Source organism: Azolla caroliniana, unplaced genomic scaffold (assembly GCF_043228905.1).
Source record: "Azolla caroliniana isolate FFs.n. ecotype wild unplaced genomic scaffold, voAzoCaro1.0.p SCAF_7, whole genome shotgun sequence".
NCBI lineage: Eukaryota > Viridiplantae > Streptophyta > Polypodiopsida > Salviniales > Salviniaceae > Azolla > Azolla caroliniana.
Window position 1 is genome coordinate 14385540 of NW_028230442.1, and position 25011 is coordinate 14410550.

A 25011-nucleotide genomic window follows, 5' to 3' on the forward strand; every position below is an offset into this window, starting at 1 on the left:
AGTACATCTTTGTACATGCTTGGCCACCAGTACTTTTCCTTCAACTTTTCGAACGTCGCCCATGTTCCTCTATGACCCGCCCAAGGACTCTCGTGGAATTTGGTCATCAGTGTCACTTGCTCTTCTTTCTTCACCACCACTCGACGTGGTATTCCTGTCCTTCTTTTTGGGTGTCGCCAGAGGAATCCTCCCTTTAGGAAGTATTGGTAAGCTTTCTTCCGGATTCGTAGAGCCTCCTCTTTTGTCAACGAAGTATCCGTCGTCATTGTTCTTAAGAATCTACCGATCAGTAACCACTCTCCTTTGTACTCATCCTCATTGAAGGCGTGGAGGGTTAGCGCATCCTTGTCTTCCGCCGATTGTTGGGCCATCTTGAAGAAGTCGAGGGTGACGTTTTCATCTTCCGAAACCATGCCACTTTCATTCTCAAATCTTGCCCTCGACAGCATGTCAACCAGGGCGTTCTTCTTTCCTACAATGTGGTGGATCTCTAGGTTTAAAGACTTGATATAGACGATCCACCTTAGCACAACTAGATCTGGTGTCGCACATCCTGAGATCATCCCGAGGATTGGGAGACAATCTGTCTCAATTATAACTTCCGACCCGATCAGGTAGTCTTTGTCCATCTTTACTAAATTAACCGGAATCGTCCGGCCTTCGTTGAGGCCTTCTTTGAACACCTTCTTTAATTCCCCCAAGGTGTCGTCGAAAGAGACCACCTCCACAGCTCCACCAATCTCATCGTCAGTGCCTAGGACTCTGCACGCCCTGAGACGTTCCTCTGCCCGTTTCTTCTCCCGGCCGCTAAAGCTGGTTATCGTACAACCTCCGTTGTCAGAGAACCAAAATTTCCTATCTATAGTACAAGGCTTCCTTCCTATGGTACACGTGTGGGGTTTTTCCGGGGTGTCCGGATTATCTCAGCCCCACGCCTTGATAGTGCTCTCTAAAAATCCCCTCGTTTGCCGTTGCCGAGGGTTTCCTGGTTCTGCTCATGGTTCAGTTGCACGGTCAGGAATTGGACAGAGTGTCTTCCATCTTGGCTCTTTACACGTGCGTACGCCGAACCATGGTCAAGCACCTTTGTCTCCATGCGTGCCGTCGTAATGTACAGTTCACCGAGAATCATTGGGTGCGAGGACGTCTCCTGCACGAAAAAGTGTTGATCTATCTTGACGTCGCCGATCTTGACACACACATTCGGGCACGACCCGTGTAGCTCCTCCGTAGCACGGGTCGCCGCGCGTATCTTCCAGCCGTGCTTGGTATTGATTGGCCATTTCCCCTTTTTGTAAAAGTCCATGGACATCAGGTTTATTTCTGAGCCGTGGTCTATCAATGCCACGACCGACTCCTAGACGTCCCCGATCCGAATGGGGGTCTTAGTTCTGGCTCTGGCCCAGTGCAACTTCGAATAGTGGCTTTGCACCAACTCGTCTTCCAGGGCCGTATCTTCTAGGCGCGTAGTACGCACCTCTACGGGCTTCTCCGGTTCCGACTCCGTCGAGAGCCGTTTACCTTTACCAAGTCCACGATGGAAACTCCTTGGCGATCCCAAGCACCTCCCTCAGTGACAGCTCCACCTTGTTGTCCAGGATCCGCTCTTTGAGGACCTTCTGCAGGTTCGTTGACCTCTCAATCTTCGTGCTCAGCCGGTAACCGGCCCGCTTCGCTTTGTCCGGTGCGCCGGGGTAACCGACATCGTTTTACTTCTTCCCGAACCAGGTCTCGTACTGCTATGTAGTTTTGGCACGCAACTTCCACAAAACCGGTCTTCTCCTGAACCGGATCGTCCCATCCAGTGACCTCCCAGATCCAGTGGTCCGCGCGGTCCGCTTCTTCCTTCTTCAGTCATGCGCCGGAGAGGCCTTCTAGCACCGGAGAGGCCTTCTAGCACCAAGCGCCAGAAGCCCGAATCTTTTGTTGGCCGGTCTTGGTTAACTCCCACCCGGATTCCGACCGATGTCGAATAATGGACGGCCTCTGCATGGCGTGCCTCTGCTTCTTCCATTAGCCGCTTCATTCCTCTGTGCCCGAAATTCGTTTCCATGGCTCTCCAGGTATCACCAACGTGCACTCGTCCGTTCCACAGGTACACCACAGTCTTGCCGGCTGTGTCCGACCACATCGCACCACATACACTGTTGTCCAGCCGGTGGCCTCCGGTCGCGTGACTGCCCTCCACCGTCTCTTCGGGCCTGCGCGATCTGCAGGTCGCGCGCCATTTGTGTCAGCTCCTCAAGAGCCGCTCCTCTGGATGGTCCCTTGACCACGCCGGTTGATGCTGAGCCCGTCTCGAGCCAATCCCGGGGTTCCTCTTTTCGTGTCGGCGAAGGTTCATCGAACTTCCTTGCCGATACGGATCTTGCCGCCGACAATCCCTCGTCACCCCACTCACACCGCTTGTCGAAACGGCTGCAGACTCCTTTGTCCGCGGCCCAGTTGGTCATCAGCCCATCATCTGTCTCCAGTAGGAGACCCACTTGATCCTGATCCTGCACATCCACCGCTTTGACAAACAACAGGACACGGCTCGTGTCTAGCACGGTCCTGTCTAGTGCCGAGAGCCATGCGAAGTGTTCTTCAAACTCCCGGAGGAGCGTCGATGCGTTCCTCCCCTTTCTGGGAGTCTCCACCCACTCCATGAAATCCCGCTTTGATAGCCGAAGCGAGTCATCGAGCCTGTATTTCTCAAGGATCTGACCTTCAAACTCTCCCCAAGTCCGACATCCAGCTTGTACCTCAAGCACCTTTGTGTGAATTCCTGGTGTCGCCACCCGAGGGAAACCAGCCAACCGCCTATCTTCCAGAATGTCCCTCATCACCATTTCAGCCCGGTAGGCCTCCAAATAACTTGTGGCGTTCTTTCCATCGAACCGGCCTATCGTGTCGACAATCACTTCGATGGCCCTCTCGAGCACTTACTATCCGATCAACTGTTGCCGCCACGGCTTCGGCAAGCTCCGATCCCCTCATCTTCAACTCCTCTGCCGCCTTGTTTCACGTCGGGTTCACCAAATAGATGTCGTGTTGTTAGGCTCTCGTGTATGAAATAAGGCAGGATTGCGGGGGCCCTGAACCGAAGAGCGTGAGGGAGAAGAGGGAGAGAGATTCGCAGAAACACAGAGAGACAGAAACGAAAGAATCAATTCCAATAATAGTATAGATTATAGAGCTTGCAATGTTACAACCGGCAAGCCGGTGACAGATTCTACACAGAAGAACACACGCACTGAAATATGCAGTGGAGCCTCTACCGGAAGCACACAAGCTTTCACGCAGTAGAGGCAACCAACCTAGCCCAAAATCCTTGTAGATGCAGCAACGAAAGTGGAGGAGAGAGCTCAGTCCCCAGTCCGATAGCACTTCGTCCTCTCAAAATTGCGCGATCCCCCCTCACCCCCTTTTCCTCTCCTTTTATAGCACAAGGAGAGAGAGCCGTTACAAACTGTTACATCACCTTTATTCTCTGTCCTTCCAGACAGAGATCCTCTTCAATTCCCTACCTAACAAATTCGTGCTACCTAGGATAATTGCATCGCCGTCTTGTACTTAACTATGTAAATACATCAAAACATGTGCCCATGTGTAAGGGCCGGTTCATGCACACTATCCACTGATTCCTCTTAGGGACGGTTTGCTCCACGACAACGCGCTATGGCCATTATGAGTTTTTAGTCATGCCTTTCGGGTTGACTAATGCTCCAGCCACATTCCAACAAGCGATGAATGACGTTTTCCGAGATCAACTCAGGGATTTTTTTGTCGTCTTCTTGGATGATATTTTGATATATAGTCGTACCTTGCAAGATCATGTTCAACATGTTCGATTTGTTTTGCAAAAGTTGCATGACAACTCTTTCTATGCAAAACATTCAAAATGTGAATTTTTCCAAAAATCTATTGTGTACCTAGGTCATTTAATTGAGGAAAATGGTGTTGAAATTGAACCTTCTTGTATTGAAAAGGTTAAAATTTGGCCCATTCCTCGTAATATTCGTGAACTGCGATCATTCTTAGGGTTTGTTGGATTTTTACGAAAATCAATTCGTAACTATTCCAAATTGACTGCTCCATTAACTGACCTTTTAAAAGGTCATCCACGTAAGTCTATTAAACCAATTTCATGGAATGAACAACTTGAGAAATCATTTGAGACACTCAAAGAGCATGTGTGTCTGGCTCCCACTCTTCTATTACCGGACCCTTCTATGCCTTTCTCAATCGAAACCGATGCTAGTGATTATGCTATTGGTGCCGTTCTTTATCAAGGTGGTCACCCTATTGCTTTCGAAAGTAAGAAGCTTGATGTTGCTCAATCTCGGTATTCTGTTCAAGAGAAAGAGTTGTTTGTGGTAATACATGCACTTAAAACATGGAGGCACTATCTCTATGGAAATCAATTTGTGGTTACAACAGACCATCAATCATTGAAGTATTTTTGTGACTAGCCAGATCTTGTTGGTCGTAAAGGCCGTTGGGCTGACCTTATGCAAGATTTTGATTTTTCCATACAGTATCGCAAGGGTTCTATGAACACTGTTGCGGATGCTCTTAGTCACATTAAAGAAGTTAACATGCTTAGCTTCACGAAAATAAAATCTGATCTTTTAGATCCCCTTCGAGGGAAATACCTTGATGACAATTATTTTTCGAAATACTTGACGAAAGCCGAATCTAGTTTAGATGCCGATACTAGCACCCTACCCTCGAAGGTGACCTTTCACATTACAAATGGTCTGTGTTCCAGATTTACCAAACGTAAAACAGAAAATTCTTCATGAATGTCATGATGCACCATCTGCTGGTCATCCTGGAATACAATGCACACTCGTTCTCATCTCGAGTACTTTTTTCTGGCCTAAGATGCGCTCTGACGTGCATAAATACATAACTCAATGCTTACAATGTCAGATTAATAAGTCAGAACGACTTAAAGTTGCGGGTCTTTTACATCCCTTAGATATTCCCAAAAACAAATGGGAAAGTATCTTGATGGATTTTATTGTTAGTTTACCTTGTACATAGAGGGGTCATGATGCCATTTGGGTTTTCGTTGACAGACTAATAAAATTGGCTAGATTTATTCCTACCAAAGCCATGGTAACCAGTCAACAATTGGCTTTTCAATTTGTTGATGTGTTATTTTGTTTTTATGGATTACCGATGGATATTGTTAGTGATTGAGATTCCAAGTTTACTAGTGACTTTTGGACTCAAGTCTTTAAGAAACTAGAAACTACGTTGAGCATGAGTTCCGCAAATCATCCTCAGTCTGATGGACAAATTGAACAAGTTAATCAAATTATTGAGGACATGCTTCGAGCTTATGTAGCAAAAACCCCTTCTAAGTGGGAGCAATACCTTCCTATCTTAGAATTTGCCTATAATAGCTCTAAACATACATCTACTGGATATAGTCCTTTTATGTTGATGTATGGTTTTCAACCACGTGCCCCAGTTGATGTCACGATTCATCGTGATACATTAGAAAGTACACGCAATTTTTTGCAAGACATGAACCAAATGTTGCATATTGCCAAAGAGAATGTCAAGACAACTCAAGATCGTGCTCGATTTTATGTTGATCAAGATAGACGTCCTTGTGCATTTACTATTGGTCAAAAAGTTTTTTTTGCGTGTCCCTACTAACTTTATGTCATTGTCTATGGGCAAGTGCGCTAATTTAGCCCCACGATATTGTGGCCCATTTGAAATCCTTAAGTGGGTTGGGTCATCTACTTATCACCTTGCCTTACCCCGTAACGTTGATATTGATCCTGTTTTTCACATTAGTCGTCTTAAACCATTTTTAGGCTTTGGTGATAACACCATCACAATCCAAGATCTTGTAACATTAGAGGATTTTTCTTACAAACCTCATGTTCCTGAACGAATTCTCGATTCTCATACTAAACATTTACGTTCTAAAGAGATTCGGCTATTCAAGATCAAATGGATGGATAAACCTATTGATGATGCCACATGGGAATGCAAGCATACTCTTAAGGCACAATTTCCTCACTTTATATTGCAAGAGTGCAATCTTTTGAAGTAGGGGAGTATGTTATGTACACATAACGTTGGTGAGGGTAGGTCACCAATATTTACATTAGTGAAGGGTATGTTCACTAACGTTAAAAAGGGGACTAATGATTGGATAGAAGGAATGATAAGTGCATGCACTATCATGATTTGGATAACCAATGAATAGAGAGCCTTTTAGAAAGGCACATCTATTCAAGGGGCCTAGGAAAAGGTATAATCACATTGTGTTGGAAGGCTGTTGTCTTAGACACCGGTGGTGCGGGCTAGGCTTTCATCTCGACGATCGTGTTTATCTCTTCCAAGGTATTAGTCATCCTAATATCCGGCAGTATGAGACGTCGGTGGTAGCTTGGCTATGTCTAGATCATAGCTCGGTGGTGGTCGGGTGGAACGGGTTCTTCTATCCATTCTATTTTCCTTCTTTTACTTTAGTTTGGTCCATTGATTAGTAATAGACTCTTAACACCGAAGTATACAAAGTATCACTGGATGGTGGGATCCGGTAGATGACAACACCATACTCGCGAAAGTGATGTGTGACAACCACGAGGTGTTCGTGGATGAAAAGAGAAAAAGAATGGAATGGCAAGATAACCCATAAAAAAGACATGAAACAAGGAGTGCGAAAAAGAAAGAAGATGCAAAAACGAGTCGAGGTTTACAAATGGAGGGAGACTCGAGCCGGAAAGGGGAGTCGAAGAAATGGTTCAGCCCGTGAAGGTTGGTGTCGAAGATCCCACTCGGAAGACAAGAATTATGCCTACCTATAAGTTAAGGTCGGACATAGAGCAAACGATAGATCTGAAGAAGATTCTCGAGGAACGTGTTCTTGATAGCCATGTGTCCTTGTCCTTGAGGGAATTGCTTGGCATTACGAAGGAGTTCCATGATACGATTGTGGACCTCGTAAAGAGAAAAAGGCAACAGTCGGACGAAGAAGAAGAGAAGCCACTAAAAGCAAAAGAAAATGCCATAACGATGGCAAGAGACGACCTCGAGGAAGATATGGTGGACAACCACTATACTCGGCCTCGTTGGGCACGAGCAACGATGGAGACACCAATAAAGTTGGGGGAAAGAAAAGAGACAGTCGTAGCGTTAATAGATCATGGGTCCAAAATCAACCTTATGTCGACTGAGGTCTACAGGAAGGGAAGATGACCCATAAATACGAATCATGGGTGGAAGATCCGTGCTGCTACGAAAGCTACCAAAGACTTGTATGGAGCATGTCCTAACATCCCCATCACGATTGGCGATGTCGAGATAGATCAACATGTTTTTGTTCAAGACTCGGCATCCCATCCCATCATCCTTGGGCAACTGTACATAACATCATCATGAATGGAAACCAAAGTGTTCGACAATGATGCGGCATTTGCTCGAGTATGGAGTCTTGATGGGAAGAAGGTTGTACAATTCTTGACTGTATGTGTCAACCATGAAAGGAATCGAGATTGTCTCGGAGAAGATGCTTCGGATTTTTAGAGCGGACTATTGAAGCATGGGACACAAATAGTCTGAGCAATCACAAGTCCCCACAAGAAAGTAGAGTGTGTGGATTGCAAGGAGAAGCAACATGTGTCACACCTAGTGGCGCATGTAAACTAGTACTACCCAACAAAAAGGATAAGTGTTGGATACAAGACTTCGAGAAGATGCTAAAAAAAGAAAACATAATAGAAGAAGAAGAATTCGTGACTCATATTATGGAAGAAGCCTCATTTGACGACACCATCGGCAAAATTGAGGAAGTCGTGGACTTGAGCTATCTTCACGATCAACACGTGATTTCGGTTAACTCTGTCAACATGTACGCTACCATCGATGAATACCATCGACACATCTTGATGGAGGAATCTGAAGTCAACACAAAATATAAAACGGTGAATAGGAAGATCAAGCCAGTTGCAGTTCCGTTACCAAAAGATAGCTGGCAAAAGATGAAGAAAGTCGCTAATGATCCAAGCTTAAGGGATCCGAAGGCAATAGGTCATGTCTTCACTGAAGAGACGAAAGGGAAGCTACAAGTTGGAAGGGAGGATTTCCTCCTCCCTGAAGAGGAGCAAATGTTTCGCGACATGCTTGAGAGACATGGGAAAGCTTTCACATTTTTCCCACAAGAAATCGGATTTGTTGATCCAAGGACAATAGAGCTGATGGTAATCTTCACGGTGCTGCACGTGCCTTGGAATTTGAAACTGATACCGGTTCCGAGAGCACACCTACCGAAGTTGATCGAGCTCTTAAAGGAGATTCAGGTGAATATGGGAATTCTGGAACAATCGAATGCTCCTTATTCTAATAGGTGGTTCATGGTGCCGAAGAAGAATGGATCATTGCGATTCATCCAAGATCTTTAACCCGTCAAAGGTGACAATTCAGAATGCTAGAATTGGTCCAAGCGTGGATGAATTTGCCGAAGCATTTGCGGGCCAGTCCATCTACTCCATTATTGATCTCTACTCTGGATACGACCAATTCCAGTTGGCAATCGACAATCTTGCATTACAACCATGAGGACTCTGATCGGGCTTGTCCGGATGTATACCTTACCGCAAGGTGCAACGATCTCGGTGGCTCATATGGTGAATGCCATGAACAAGGTTTTGAAGGATTGCATTCCGGACATCACAATATCATTCTTGGATGATATTCTGATAAAAGGATGTTTGAATGAGGAGAAGGATGAATCGAAAAATAAGAAAGGGTGTAGAAAATTTGTTGTAGATCATATGAAAGATTGCGAGAAGGTGCTCCAAAGGCTTGAAGATGCGAAATTGACATTTTCAGGAGAAAAATCCGCATTCGGGAAACTAGAGATCTTGGTGGTAGGTCACTTATGTGGAGCATCCAGTCGGAAGCCTTCGCCATCCAAGGTGAATGCGATCCAGGACATGAAAGAAGAACGCGTAAACGAAACGGAGGTTCGAAGGTTCCTTGGAGCGTGCACATTTTATCATATCTAGATTCCGCACTATGCTCATGTCGCCGAGCCATTATATGGATTGCTAAAGAAAAGAATGAAGTTCAAATGGCGAGATGAGCATACAAACGTGATGCGAAGATTGAAGAAACTACTTCTTGAAGCTCTAGCTGTAAGGAAGGCCGACTATACCGAAGGAAAGCCGATTTATGTGACTGTAGATATGAGCCCAACCAGAATCGGGTGGGTCATCAACGAAGACGGAGAAGATAATGCACGGTATTGCATTTGGTTCAAAGCAAAGGTTCTGAGCGAACAACAACAAAGATATGCCCAAGTCAAGCAAGAACTTTGGGGTATTGCCGCCTTATTTCACACGCGAGAGCATAACAACACGACATAAATTTGGTGAACCCAACGTGAAACAAGGTGGCAGAGGAGTTGAAGATGAAGGGTTCGGAGCTCGCCGAAGCCATGGCGGCAACGGTTGATTGGATAGTAAGTGCTCGCGAGGTCATAGGCGCCCTCAACAGGGCCATCGAAGCGATTTTCGGCATGATAGGCCGGTTCAATGGAAAGAACGCCACGAGTTATTTGGAGGCCCACCGGGCCGAAATGGTGATGAGGGACATTTCGGAAGATAGGTGGTTGGTTGACTGGTTTCCCTCGGGTGGCGACGCCAGGCATTCACACAGAGGTGCTCGAGGTACAAGCTGGATGTCGGACCTAGGGAGAGTTTGAAGGTCGGATCCTGAAGAAATACGGGCTCGATGACTCGCTTCGGCTATCAAGGCGGGATTTCATGGAGTGGGTGGAGACTCCCGGAAAAGGAAGGAATGCGTCAGCGCTTCTCCAGGAGTTTGAGGAACGCTTTGCGCGGCTCTGGCCACTGGACAAGACAGTACTAGACACGAGCCGTGTGCTATTGTTCGTTAAAACAATGGATGCGCGGGATCGGGAACAAGTGGGTCTCCTACTGGAGATGGACAATGGGCTGACAACTGACTGGACTGTGCTGAAAAGAGTCTGCGCTCGTTTCAACAAACGGTGCAAGTGGGGCAGCGAGGATTCGTCGCCGGCAGGACCTGTCCTTGCAAGGAAGCTCGATGAACTTTCACCGGCACGGAAGGAGGGAACCCGGGACTGGCTTGAGAGAGGCTCGCCCTCGACTGACGTGCCCAAGGGCCCATCTGGAGGAGCGGCTCTAGAAGAACTGACGCAAATGGTGCGCAAATGGTCCACTACTCGGCATCGGCGGGAATCCGGGTTGGGGGCGATGAAGGTCGGAAAGCGAAAGACTCCGGTTTCATGCCACTGGTGCTAGAAGGTCTCTCCGGCGTAAGGCTGAGGAAGGAGGAAGTGAACCGCATAGAGCAGCGGGTTCGGGAGGTCACCAGATGGTTTGACCCGGTCAAGGAGAAGACCGGATTCGTGGAGGTGGCATGCCAGAACTACGAGGTTCTGGTAGAGGACAAGCGTGCGGGAAAGGGCGGAGGAGCTGGACCCTCACAACAATATGAGACCCGGTTCAACCCAAAAAAGAACGATGTTGGCAGTCCTGGCGTGCCGGACAAACCCAAGCCAGCCGGTTACTGGCTGAGCACTGAGATTGAAAGAACCATGGACCTACGGAAGGTCCTAGAGGAGCAGATTCTCGACAGCAAGGTCAAGCTGTCGCTACGGGAAATGCTTGGGATCACAAAGAAGGAGTTCCACGAGTCTATCGTGGACTTGGTGAAGCGGAAGTGGCTCTCGACGGAGCCGGAACTGGAGAAGCCCGTCTACGTGTGGACGACGCACCTGGAAGATACGACCCTAGAGGACAAGTTGGCGGAAAGCTATTATTCAAAGTTACACTGGGCCAGGGTCACGACAAAGACCCTTGTTTGGATCGGCGACGTCCAAGAGTTGGTGGTGGCGTTGATAGACCATGGCTTGGAGATCAACCTGATGTCCATGGACTTCTACAAAAAGAGGAGGTGGCCCATCAACACCAAGCACAGCTGAAAAATACGCGTGGCGACACGCGCTACGGAGGAATTGCACGGGGTGTGCCCGAATGTAAGCATGAAGATTGGGGATGTCGAGATTGACCAACACTTCTTCGTGCAGGAGATGTCCTCACACTTGGTGATTCTCGACGAGCCATACATAACGGCCGCACGCATGGAGACCAAAGTGGTTGACAATGGCTCGGCATACGTGTGCGTCAAAAGCCTAGACGGATGTCACTCCGTCCAATTCCTGACCGTATAGGCGAACCACGAGCGTAATCGCGAGACCCTCGGTGGCGATAGCTGAGGGGATTTTTAGAAAGGGCTATCAAGGCGTGGGGCCATGATAGTCCGAACACCATGGAGAAACCCCACACATCTACCATAGGAAGGAAATTTTGGTTCTCCGATAATGGAGGTTGTATTATAACCGACGTCAGCGGCTGGGAAAGGAAGCAGGCGGAGGAATGACTCAGGACGTGTGGAGTCCTTGCCCCTGATGAAGAAATTAGCGGCACCGTGGAGGCGGTCTCTTTTGACGATACCTTGAGGGCACTACGGAAGGTGTTCGTAGAAGGCCTCAGTGAGGACCGAATGGTTCCAGTTAGTTCTATGGAGATGTACAAAGGGTCATGTCTGATTGGATGGCCAGCGTGGATACGAGGTACAAGACTGTGGACCGGAAGGTGAGGCCAGTCGCATCCCCCTTGCCGGAGGGCAGCAGGGAGTGGGTAAAGGGGATCGCGTCCGACCCGAGTTTGCGGAATCCGGCCGGCATAGGACACCGGTTCATCAACAGAGGAGGAACGGTTTCGGAGGATGCTTAGAAGGCATGGGAAAGCCTTTGCACTCTCACCGGAGAAGATCGGGTGCATGGACCCGATGATCGTAGAACCGATGGTGATATTCATGGTGCCGCATGTGTTGTGGAATCTCAAACCGATTCCGGTACCCAGAGCTCACATCCCGAAGTTGATGGAGCTGCTGAAGCAGAAAGTGAAGATGGGCTTCCTCGAACCATCGAGTGCCCTGTATTCGAATCGGTGGTTTACTGTGCCGAAGAAGAACGGCACGTTAGGCTTCATTCAGGACCTGCAGCCGGTCAATAAAGTGACCATTCGGAATGCAGGAGTCGGACCGACGATCAACGAGTTTGCAAATGTTACCTGGTCCTTTGGGTGAACACCTTCGATAGATCTGCGGCTATCGATATTCAAGGGCGTCGTACGTGAAGCCTCGTAACAGAGGCGTCGAGAGAGAGACAGTGCTCAGAGAGAAAACACTAGTGAGGCCCTGATAGGCGTGGGCGGCGCTGAAATCATAGGTATGAATCAAAGCACAGACACATGGAACAAACTGGACACAATTCAGATATATTACTGCGACAGAAAAAAGATTACAGAACACGGCCTACGGCCGGTGACCTTACAAGATTATCTAGTTATGAGGGACTCAGCTAGTGCTTCCGCCTATATCTTTCTTCTCCCTCCCTTTGAGGTACTGGTCCTTGTTTAAATAACTTTTCCCCTAATACACAACCGAGCCGTCGGTGGCCCGTGATACTCGGACTCGGCGTTTGCTAATTTCCTAATTTTACATTTCTTTCCTCTGGACAACACCTGGCACGCCCGTGGGACAGGACCTTGTCCGTCGGACCCACGACTTACAAAAATACTAACAATATTACAAAAATTGGCTTTTAGGCGTGATCCTCATTTCATTCCATTCTTTTTGACATGTGGCCCGGACTTGTTCCCGTTCGACGATTCTTTCTTCTTCTAGGGCGAAGTAGGAATCCGATAATTCGTCTTTTTGCTCCGAAATTAGCTTGCATTTGATGAAAAACTCGTCAGCCATTTCTTTAAGGGTCGTACGCTGACTCTGCAGCTCGGCATTCTCCGCGATCATTCTCTCCTCCCGTTGGCGATTTCTTTCCTCATGCCGGTGGTTCCAGTCTTTCGCATTGTCGAGCGCAACCTGTAGGTCTAGGACCTCCTTCTCTTTCTTTGCCACTGTGGCTGCGTTTTCCTCTAGCTTGCTTTTGAGTTCAGCTTCTTTGCCCACGGCTTGCGCTTGTACCCAGCCCAATGCTTCGTTCTGCTCGTGTACCCTTTGGTCGGCCTAGGCTCTAATCTCGGCCATCTACTTGGAAGCTTCTTCTTTTAGGCGAGCCATCGCCTCCTGATGCCGTTGTTCGTGTCTTTTGGTTTGCCGTTGTTCTTCTTTAAGCTCCGCGCGGTAATCCCGAAGCGGGGGTTCTGTCTGGGTTGCCATCTCCTTGGGTGGACGAGGGGGTGGTATCTCGGTCTTCTCCATGGGCGTGGCCGCCTCGGTTGTTGTGCAGGCATCGACCATTTGTAACGAGTCCATTTGTGTACTGGTCTGCATCGTCAGGATTGAATCTGTGACGGTGCTTTCATCCATCATTGTTATGCGTGGAGGAGTTGGGAGGGCCTCGGTGGTCGTGGCCGAAAGGCTCAAGAGTTGTTGTTCCGGCCGGTTTTGCTCCCAGGCTGCCAGCTTCTATTTCGAAGCGTGCCATAATTCTGTAGCCATCTTAGCCTGTTTTTGGGCTATTTTTATCTTTCGGGCCATGTCTTTGGCTGCCCGCATAGTGCGATCCAGGTCCCTATATGCCTCGATAAGGGCCGTGTTCAACTCGGGACCTCCATGAGGAGAGTGGCCTGTTTTGCCTCCTTCTTTCTCCTGATTTTCTGTAAAGCCCTGTCGTCCTGGGGCTCAATTTCACCTAATATCGCACGTTGAATCATTTTTGTTTCGGCGTGCTCTTCCGCCATTCGAGCGGCTGCCGCGACTTGGGCTCTGGTGAGGAAGTCGACCAGCTCAAATGTCGTACCGAGGCGTAGGAGCGCACTAAATTTGTAAGCCTCCACGGGGAGGTCTTTATACCCGAGGACTTCATCCTCCAAGATCTGCGTTGTCTGCCCATGCTCGATCTTTCCCTGGTTCAGTGATGCCTCCTCAGGGATGATGGCCAGGTTGCTCTGTTTGACAACTAAGGCTTGCTCCTGTTGTGGCTCTTTCTATTCTGCCGAGGACTCGCAGTTGAGTCGTCTTCTCTTGCTCGGCTGTGTTTGGGGTTACGGGGCCGGTAGTGTCATTTCCTCCGCTTGCTTCCTTTTCTGGGGTCGTGGTGGTGCTGCCTGTTGTGTGTTGGGGCGTAGGCTAGGCCCTGGGGAAGTAACCGAGGGGCGCGACGTTGGCTGTCGAATGTTGACATCATCTGCCGTGTTGTCCTCTGCGGCTACCTCCTCCCATTCTTGGCAGGTCTCGAAAACTGCCCTTTTTTGTTGGGGTTGGGTGGGTGGTGGTGCAGATGCGGGGTTTTGGTAGGCGGGAGGAGGTGAAGGCGATCTGGGCTCCTCCCATGCTTCGTGGCTGATGGCAACAAATTTCTCTTTCTGCCTTCGTGGTGGTGGTGGGCACATGAGTGTGCGAGGGGAAGGAAGAGAAGAGGGTGGGTATAGAACCATCAAAAAGTGGGTAAGAATAGACAACATCTTCTTACCAAACTGAAATGAAGCTAAGGCGGCACAGAGTCCTTCGCCTGTGATGATTCCCCAATTGATTCTGTTTCCTTCATACGCGCTGATGATGATGGCTGCCTTGTTCTGCGGCATGCTCGTTGGGTTCGTATGCACGAACGCATACTCCATTAATATACGAGCAATCTCCTCGAAAGCTCTGTTGGGACCGCCATACGTGCGATATGCCTTCCCTGAGGCTGAGTACTTACCGAAGTACTCTTTCATCTTCAATGCCGGGGGTATGTTGACCTCATGGTCCCCTCCCCGTTGCAAATCCAAAACAGCCCGAAGCATGTTGTTGGTGATGGCTTTGGGACAAATACGTTTAGCCACACCTTGGGCATCTGGGTGCGGGGGGGCATCGATGATCTGCAGGTAACCGCCCATTCCTCGTTCCTGGAGCCAGGCGCGGGTTTCTATTGAAGCGGTAAGAGGCATGGTGGAGATGGAGACGGGGTTTGACTGTGTGGAAGCGTGAAGAAGAGTGATGAGGCGAGGGCGAGACAGAGGAGGAACAACAGGAAGGGGAAGTTCAGCAGAGGGGTTATGAGAGCGAAAGAGGGCTTGAGAGCAAGAGCGTTTAGAGCGATGAGAGCGAGACGGGGTTTCTGAGCTTGAGAGCGATGGAGATTGGGAGCAATAATGAACTTCTGTGTCTATGCTGCATTTTGGAAACGGTTTTAGTAACTTACTCCTAGGGTTTTGTGCCTAAAGTGAATCCTGAAGATTCTGAGTCGTGGGTGCCATAATAAGTGACTAACACCACGTGTCCTGAAGGTGAGTGGGGTGCTTCTAGTGCTTTGCATGTGCTTAAATAGGTACTAAATGAGTGGTGGCTAGGGGTGCTCCTAAATTTGTGGGTGGTGTAGGTGTAGCTAATCGGTGGCTAAACTATGGTTAATCCTACCTACTACTACTTTTATTAATTTCAAGAAGGTGGGTGAGTCCTTATTCAGGGGGACACGTGGCCTCCTCCGTGGTGGTTTCCCAAAACGGGTTGGGTGGTGTAGTGCCTCGATATGGTCGAAGTCGGAAACCATTGGCCCAACTTTTGACAATGTCACCGGCGAGTGTGCCGAGCTGGAACATCCCGTTGTACTCGTCGATAATCCAGAATGGACCGGTCCATCGAAATCTTAATTGTCCCGGCATAGACCCGAGTCGTGTTTAAAAAAGAAGAACCGGTTTGCCGATGGTGAGCTCCTTTTCCAGCCCGTGTCAATGTTGATCCACGAAAGGCTTGCATTGCCGTTGGCGTTGTTCAAGCTAGGCCATACTCTCTATCCTATCTTCGCCGAGTTCGAGGAGTTGTTCCAGCCGGTATTGCTCGGATTGGGCCTCGGGGAGCCGTGCTTTGATTTGAACTCGGAGGCTCGGGACTTGGAACTCGACGGTGTCGTGAAGAAAACCGTCCATAAGCGGAATCGGCGCACCAAGGCGTGGGAACCGGTTCTTCACGCGCGCACGCTCCAAGTTGTACATAGAAGCGAATTAGGAGGATAATCGGCAGGAACGGGCCCTAGCACAAGTGGAGACAAAGACCGCGCGAACAGTCTTTTCGGTCGCGCGTGCGTGCTAAGGAACTGTACGAGTCGGCGGCGGATGCGTGAAGAACGGAGCGGATCCCTGTTCAAAAGGGACAGGGAATAAAGCTGACATGACGGCCTGCTCGTTGGCCTATATAAGGAGCAGGAAAGAGCTGTTGCAGGCATCTGGCGCAGAGAGGACGAAGTGCTATCGGACCGTTTCTGGACGCTTCTCTCTCTGTTCCCTTCCTTCTTGAGCTCCATAGCTTTCTGTGCAGGGTCCCGAGGAGTCTCGCGCTGTTTCGAGGAACGCCCGACTGCTTCCGGCAGTACCTCCGACCTGCCGCCCCTTTGTGCGTCGAAGCGAACAGGCATCGGCATCTGTTCGCCGGCCTGTCCGGTTGTAACCAGCCTGTGCCCCATCGAGGTTTGTAGTCGTGTTGGCCATTTTTGTTGATATACATATTTAGTCATTCGCATCTGTCTGTGTCGTTGTTTGTTCGCGTTCTCCGTGCTGAAGGGCCGTGTCCCTGTGTATCCCCGGTCCTGCGTAGCTGGTTCTCTCTCTTTCTCCTCCCTCGCTTGCTCTTTGGTTCAAGACCCCCGCGGTCCCGCCTCGTTTCCACACGCACTTGCATAATATCTTGACATCTTGGTGAACCCGACGTGAAGGAGGCGGCAGAAGAGCAGAAGATGAGGGGGTCGGATCTTGCAGAGGCCATGGCTTCGGCCGTGGATCGGATTGTAAACGCGCGCGAGGGCACTGGTGCCCTCGACAGAGCTATTGAGGCGGTCGTCGGCACGATCGGCCGGTTCGATGGGAAGGATGCCACGAAGTATTTGGCGTCCTACGGTGCAGAGATGCTGATGCGGGACATTCCGGAAGAAAGGCGTCTTGCCGGATTTCCCCGAGTGGCGATGCCGAGCATCCATGCGGAGGTGCTCGAGGTGCGGGCGGAGAGCCGTACCTGGGAGGAGTTCGAAGGTCGGCTCCTAGAGAAATACGGGCTGGACGACGCGCTCCGGCTTTCGAAGCGAAGGTTCATGGAATGGGTGGAGTCCCCGGGGAAGGGAAGAAACGCGTCGGCACTCCTCCGGGAGTTCGAGGAAAACTTTGCGCACCTTTCAGCGCTCGACCGAACCATCCTGGACACGAGCCGGGTCTTGCTGTTTGTCAAGTCGGTCGACGAGCGGGATCGGGAGCAAGTGGGCCTCTTGCTGGAAACCGAAGACGGGCTCACTACCGACTGGGCGGCTATCAAGAAAGTCTGTGGCCGTTTCGACAAACGGCGAGAATGGGCGGATAACGGGGCAACCGGGTCGGGCTCGGTCGCAGCAAGGAAGCTCGAACCAGCGCCACAGGTGCGAAAGGAAGAGACCCGAGAGTGGTTGGAAACCGGTTCGGCTTCGACCGGCGCAGTCAGAGGCTCAACCGGAGGAGCGGCGCTAGAGGAATTGACGAGGGCGATAAAGGACCTCCAAATCGCGCAAGCCCGAAGGGAAGGTGGCGAACCGGCTCGTGACCGACGGCCGGCGGCAGGAAACAGGTGCATGTGGTGCGATGAAGTCGGCCACATTCGGAAGGACTGCGGCGACTTCGCGGAGGCGCTAAGGAACAGGGTGGTGTACCTGTGGGAAGGACGGGTGCATGTCAGCGACACCCGGAGGGCCCTGAGCCGAAACGACGGGCGAGGTGGTATGAAAAGGTTGATGGAAGAGGCGGCGGCCCGACACGCGGAAACCGTCCACTACTCGGCGTCGGCCGGCATTCGAGTCGGGGGCGGCGAGGCCCGAAGGGAAAGCAAAGCCGGATTCTGGCCGACGATGCTGGAAGGCCTTGCCGGTGCAAGGCTTAAAAGGGAGGAATCGGACCGTGCGGAGAAACGGGTACGGGAGATGACCGGGTGGAGCGACCCGGTCGAGGAAAAGACGGGCTTCGTGGAAGCCGCTTGCTAGAACTACGAGGCTCTGGTAGAAGAGAAGCGGGTGGGGAAACCCGGGACGACCGGGCCCTCACAACGATACGAGACCCGGTCCGGGCCACGACGGGACGAAGCCGGCGGGCCCGGTACGCAAGATAAACCCCAGAAGGGCGGGTATCGTCTGGGGACGGAGATAGAAAGGACCACGGACTTACGAAAGGTCCTGGAGGAACGGATCCTCGACAGCAAGGTGGAGCTGTCGTTACGAGAGGTGCTGGGAATCGCCAAGAAGGAGTTCCACGACTCCATCGTGGACTTGGTGAAACGGAAGAGGCTGTCAACGGAGACAGAACCGGAAAGACCGGTGGAAGTGCGGACGACGCACCTAGACGACATGGCGCTGGGAGACGAGTGGGCGGAAAGCCACTATTCGAGACCACACTGGGCCCGGGCGACCACGGAAACCCCGGTAAAGATCGGCGATGTCCAGGAACCGGTGATAGCTTTGGTGGACCATGGATCGGAGATCAATTTGATGTCCATTGACTTCTATAAGAAGGGCAAATGGCCGATCAACACCAAGCACGGGTGGAAAATAAGGGCAGCAACGCGCGCCACCGAGGAACTCCACGGGGCCTGTCCGAATGTGCGAGTTAAGATCGGCGACGTCGAGATTGACCAGCACTTCTTCGTGCAGGAGACGTCTTCGCATCCGGTCATACTGGGAGAGTCGTACATCACGGCGGCACGAATGGAGACCAAGGTCCTGGACAATGGTTCGGCCTACGCGAGGGTCAAAAGCCAAGACGGGCGCCATTCGGTCCAGTTTCTGACGGTACGGCCGAACCACGAACGTAACCGCGACTCCCTCGGTTCCGAAAACCGAGAGGATTTTTAGAGAGGACTGCCAAGGCGTGGGGCCGCGACAGTCCGGATGCTCTGGGAAAACCCCACATCTGTACGATAAAACCGTGTACAATAGGTAGGAAATTTTGCTTCTCCGATAGCGGAGCATGTACGATGGTCGGCATCGCCGGCCGAGAGAAAACAAAGACGGAGGGGAGACTTCGGGCGTGCGGAGTTCTCGGCCCTGACGAAGAAATCGACGGAGCCGTGGAGGCAGTCTCCTTCGACGACACCTTGGGAATGCTGGGGAAGGTAGTCGAAGAAGAACTTAACGAAGACCGGACGATACCGGTATGTTCCGAAGAAATGTACGAAGTCATCGCGGACTTCGGTCGAGGGCTCGAGTCGGAACGGACGGCCCGAGTTAGCACCAAGTACAAGACTGTGGACCGGAAGGTGAGGCCAGTTGCGGCGCCCTTACCGGAGGGCAGCGAATCCCGAATCAAAGGGGTTGCATCGGACCCCAGCTTACGAGATCCGGCCTGCATAGGACACACCTTCACCAACGAGACGCTCCGAGAGCTGAAGATCGGTGGGGGCGGGTTCCTACTGCCGGTGGAGGAAGACCGGTTTCGGAGAATGCTCGGAAGGCACGAGAAAGCCTTCGCATTCTCACCGGAGGAAATCGGGTGCGTAGACCCGACGATCGTAGAGCCAATGGTGATATTCATGGTACCGCATGTACCGTGGAATCTCAAGCCAATTCCGGTTCCCAGAGCTCACATCCCGAAGTTGATGGAGCTGTTGAAGCAGAAAGTTGATATGGGCATTCTCGAGCCGTCGAGCGCCCCATATTCAAACCGATGGTTTACCATACCAAAGAAAAACGGATCGTTGCGCTTCATTCAGGACCTGCAGCCGGTCAACAGAGTGACCATTCGGAACGCAGGGATCGGACCGACCATAGACGAGTTCACGGAGGCCTTCGCCGGAAGGTCGATTTACTCGGTCGGTGATCTATACTCAGGGTACGACCAGTTCCAGCTAGCCGTGGAGAGCAGAGACATTACGACGATGCGAACTCCCCTCGGCCTAGTGCGGATGTGTACGCTGCCGCAAGGAGGGACCAACTCGGTGGCCCACATGGTGAATGCAATGAACAAGGTGTTGAGGGACTGCATCCCGGACATCACCATGCCGTTTCTAGACGACATCCCGATCAAGGGATGCCCGGTAGAAGAGAAGGACGAGACGATCGGGCCGGACGGATGCCGGCGATTCGTGATGACGCACATCGACGACTGCGAGAAGGTGCTGCAAAGGCTAGAGGATGCGAGGCTCACCTTCTCGGGGGAGAAGTCAGCCTTCGGGCAGTCGGAAATCATGGTGGTCGGACATTTATGTGGACCATATGGCCGGAAACCGTCTCCGGCAAAGGTAGAAGCCATCTCCGCGATGAAGCCCGATTGCAGCTCGGTCACAGAAGTACGAAGATTCTTGGGAGCATGCGCCTTCTACCACATATGGATCCCGCATTACGCGCACATCGCGGAGCCGCTGTACGGATTATTGAAGAAAGGGCGAAAATTCGAATGGCTAGACAAGCACACGGAGTCGGTTCGGAAGCTGAAGGAGGCTCTTTCGACAGCACCGGCGCTCCGAAAGGCCGTCTACAGGAAGGGCACCCCAGTGTACATAACGGTTGACACGAGTCCGACCGGAATCGGGTGGGTCGTCAACCAAGAAGACGAGGACGGCAATCGGTTTCCGATCCGATTCGGCGCGAAGGTCCTCAGTGAGCGGCAGCGAGGATACGCCCAGGTTAAACGCGAACTCTGGGGTATCGTTTCGGCGGTGAAGGCCGACAAGGACTATCTGATCGGGACAGAGGTAATCATAGAGACGGATTGCATGCCGATTCTCGGCATGGTTTCCGGATGCGCGACGCCGGACCTGGCAATGCTCAGGTGGATAGCGTACATCAAGTCCCTGGACCCGGAAATACGACACATTTCCAGGAAAGACAACGCCATGGCCGACATGCTTTCGAGGGCGAGGTTCGATGACGAGGGCGGCATGGTTTCGGAGGACGAAGAGGTCGGCGTGGACTTCTTCAAGGCAGCATATGTAACAACCGACGGGACGAGCACTCCGGCGCTTAACGACTTCGACGCGAGCAAGTACGACGGGGAGTGGCTGCAGATCGGCGGGTTCTTGAGGACAATGGCGCCGGATGCGTCATGGACGAAAGACGAGGCCAGCCGGATCTGGAAGAAAGCGTACCGGTTCTTTCTCCGGGATGGCTATCTATGGAAGCACCCGAAGAAGAGGGACGGCGCTCCGCTCCGGGTGGTGGCGATGAAGGAAGAACAGGAGGAGCTGCTGACGGCCTACCACGACAGCCCTTGGGCCGGACACCATGGAACTTGGGCCACGTTCGAGAAGATAAAGGAGAAGTACTGGTGGCCAGGACTGTACAGGGACGTGCATCGATTCGTGACAACTTGCGAGAGCTGTCAGATGCACTCTGTGGTCCGACACCGGGACGAGCTTCACCCTACGTACCCTCCGACCATCCACTTCAAATGGATGGTAGATCTGGTGACGATGCCAATGGGGGTAGGACAGATGCGGTACCTGGTCCTAGCGCGGGAGGATCTGACAAACCAGGTGGAAGGCCAGGCCCTTCCGAACAAAACGACCGCGGCCGTATGTCGGTTCCTAATCGAGGACGTGATATGCCGATACGGGTGCGTCGGGAAGATCGTGGCTGACCGAGGGGAGTTGGACGCCGAAGAAGCCGCGGAGCTGTTCGACCGGCTGGGAGTCAAGCTCTCGCTCACCACTGCGTACAATCCGGAGGCGAATGGAAAAGTGGAGCGCGGACACGGGCCGATCGTCAAGGCGTTGGTTCGGGCATGCGGAGGCCGAGTCGGTAACTGGCCGCGGCTGCTACCTTATGCTTTGTGGGCAGACCGGACCACGCACAGTTCGGTAACCGGGTACATGCCGACGGAGCTCATGTTTGGCCAGAAGCCGATCATGCCGATGGAACGGATGATCTCCTCGTGGGCAACGGTCGACTGGAGGGACGAGATGAGCCGGGAGGAGTTGTTGGCCGCGCGTATATGACAGCTCGAGCGGAGACCGGAGGACGTGGAACTGGCTGCGGAGAAGCTCCGGGTGGCGAGGACAAAGAACAAAGCCAGGTTCGACCGAACGCACCGGCTCCGACCGAAGAAAATCGAAGAAGGTGACTGGGTGCTCGTCTACGACAACAGCCTCGACAACCAGCACCGAGCTACACGGAAGTTCGCACGAAGGTGGTTCGGGCCTTACGTGGTACGGAGCGCCAATGACAACGGGACATATCACCTGGCGGAACTCGACGGCACGAGAATGGCGATACCGGTTGCAGGGAAGCGGATCAAAGCGTTCAAGAAGCGACACGACGACGAGCCAGACCCGGCTCTCCTAGTCAGCAGTGACGAACGATCCGAAAACGAGGAAGAACCGACGGGCGAGGAATGAAGACGGGCCGGTTTTCTCCGTCCCAACTCTCTTGGCGCATACCGGAGGATGCGCGGTTAGGTGGGGGCGGATGTCGTTAAGAAAACCGTCCATAAGCGGAATCGGCGCACCAAGGCGTGGGAACCGGTTCTTCACGCGCGCACGCTCCAAGTTGTACATAGAAGCGAATTAGGAGGATAATCGGCAGGAACGGGCCCTAGCACAAGTGGAGACAAAGACCGCGCGAACAGTCTTTTCGGTCGCGCGCGCGTGCTAAGGAACTGTACGAGTCGGCGGCGGATGCGTGAAGAACGGAGCGGATCCCTGTTCAAAAGGGACAGGGAATAAAGCTGACATGACGGCCTGCTCGTTGGCCTATATAAGGAGCAGGAAAGAGTTGTTGCAGGCATCTGGCGCAGAGAGGATGAAGTGTTGTCGGACCGTTTCTGGACGCTTCTCTCTCTGTTCCCTTCCTTCTTGAGCTCCATAGCTTTCTGTGCAGGGTCCCGAGGAGGCTCGCGCTGTTTCGAGGAACGCCCGAGTGCTTCCGACAGCACCTCCGACCTGCCGCCCCTTTGTGCGTCGAAGTGAACAGGCATCGGCATCTGTTCGCCGGCCTATCCGGTTGTAACCAGCCTGTGCCCCATCGAGGGTTGTAGTCGTGTTGGCCATTTTTGTTGATATACATATTTAGTCATTCGCATCTGTCTGTGTCGGTGTCTGTTCGCGTTCTCCGTGCTGAAGGGCCGTGTCCCTGTGTATCCCCGGTCCTGCGTAGCCGGTTCTCTCTCTTTCTCCTCCCTCGCTTGCTCTTTGGTTCGAGACCCCCGCGGTCCCGCCTCGTTTCCACACGCACTTGCATAATATCTTGACAACGGGCATTATGATACGCCCATAGCGCGCTCTGGAGTTTGTCATCCCAATCGGTCCTGTTTTCATTGACGATCTTCTTCAGTATGGTTTGGAGGATTTTATTGGTCGATTCCGCCAAGCCGTTCGCCTGCGGGTAGTATGATGTGCTTTTCTTGTGCACCACCGCGTAGTGGTGTGTAAGCTCACGTATTATATGATTGATGAAGTGCCCACCTTGGTCACTAACGAGCTCGATTGGGCATCCGTAATGGCACCAGAGGTGCTCGTACACGAATTTAGCCGTGGATGCCGCCGTGTTGTCTCGGAGTGCCTTAGCCTCGACCCATTTGGTGCAGTAATCCATGGCAACAATAATATACCTATTCCCTGTACGGGCTGCGGGTGGTTTGAAAGGGCCTACAAAATCCAAACCCCATTTTTGAAATGGGTCCAACGGAAGAATCGGCCGGTGTGGCATGCGTGACTGTTCCATTGGTTGCCCCAATCGTTGGCACAAATCGCACTGCCGGCAAAGCTCATGAGTGTCTCTCTTCGTTGTCGGCCACCACAATCCACTTTGCCAAACTTTCCTTGCCTTGGAATCCCTGGCGTAGTGCCCCCCAGCTACTCCCTGGTGGGCCTCCTAAAGAACGACGTTCTTCTCGAATTGCTGAATCGCTCGGCGCCATATGCCGTCCGAGCCTTTGTGGTACAGAATGTCCGAGACGAGGCAAAAATTCCGGCTACGCACTGCTAGGCATTTTCTCGTGTCAAGGGGCATGTGCTTGGGAGGTAAACCGGTAGTGAGAAAATGGGTCATCTCTGTGATCCATTCATCTTCGTTATCGTCTGGTATCGTGGTCAGGTTAAATAGGCTGGCTTCCGGTAGCTCGTCGTACGTTGTTTTCGCCGGTTCCCCTGACTCAAGACGCCTCAAGTAGTCGGTGACGACATGTTGTACCCCAGGTCAATGCTGAATCTGGAAATCAAACTCTTGGAGTAGGAGCATCCACCGAGCCAACCGTCCGGTGCGGGCTTGTTTATTGACCAAATAAAGTAGGGCCGAGTGATCCACGTGAAAGGTAAATTTTCGGCCCAAGATGTAATGCCGGAATTTATTGACGCTATAAATCATACCGAGGGCCTCCCGCTCGGTGGTAGAGTAATTCTTTTCTGTGGTCGAGAGCCGTCAGCTGGCGTAGTACACGGGCCTATACCAATTCGGGGGTGTGCATTGCATCAGGGCACTTCCGATGGCGATGTCCGAAGCATCTACGAAGACATGAAACGGTTCGGACCAAACCGGAGACTGGACCACCGGGGCATGTGACAGGATTAGTTTTAGGGTCTGATAGGCCGTGTCCTCGATTGACGTCCATTGGAAGGGAAGGCGATGGACTGCCGCGTGTAAAGGTGTCGCGAAATCAGCCAAGTGTCATATCATTCGGCTGTGCCACCGGATCTATCCCAAAAAACGGCTCAGTGCCTTAGCGTTCGAGGGTGCGGTGGCGGTCAGGATTGCCTTTACTTTATCTGGGTCCATAGCGATGCCTTCTTGACTGACAATGTGGCCGAGAAGGTTGCCGCTGGTGACTAAGAACGCGCATTTCGCCATGTTTAAACTCAATCGAGCTTGGCGACATCGGTCCAAGCAGGAGTCGTAACTGGGTCATGTGTTCCCGTCGATGGCCATACACGGCGAAATCGTCGAGAAAGACTTGCATGAATGCCGGGATGTAGTCATGAAAGATTTCGGTGATGATGCGCTGGAACGTAGCCGGCGCCGTTTTTAGACCGAACATCATTACTTCTGCTACAAAAACACCCCATTCCGTG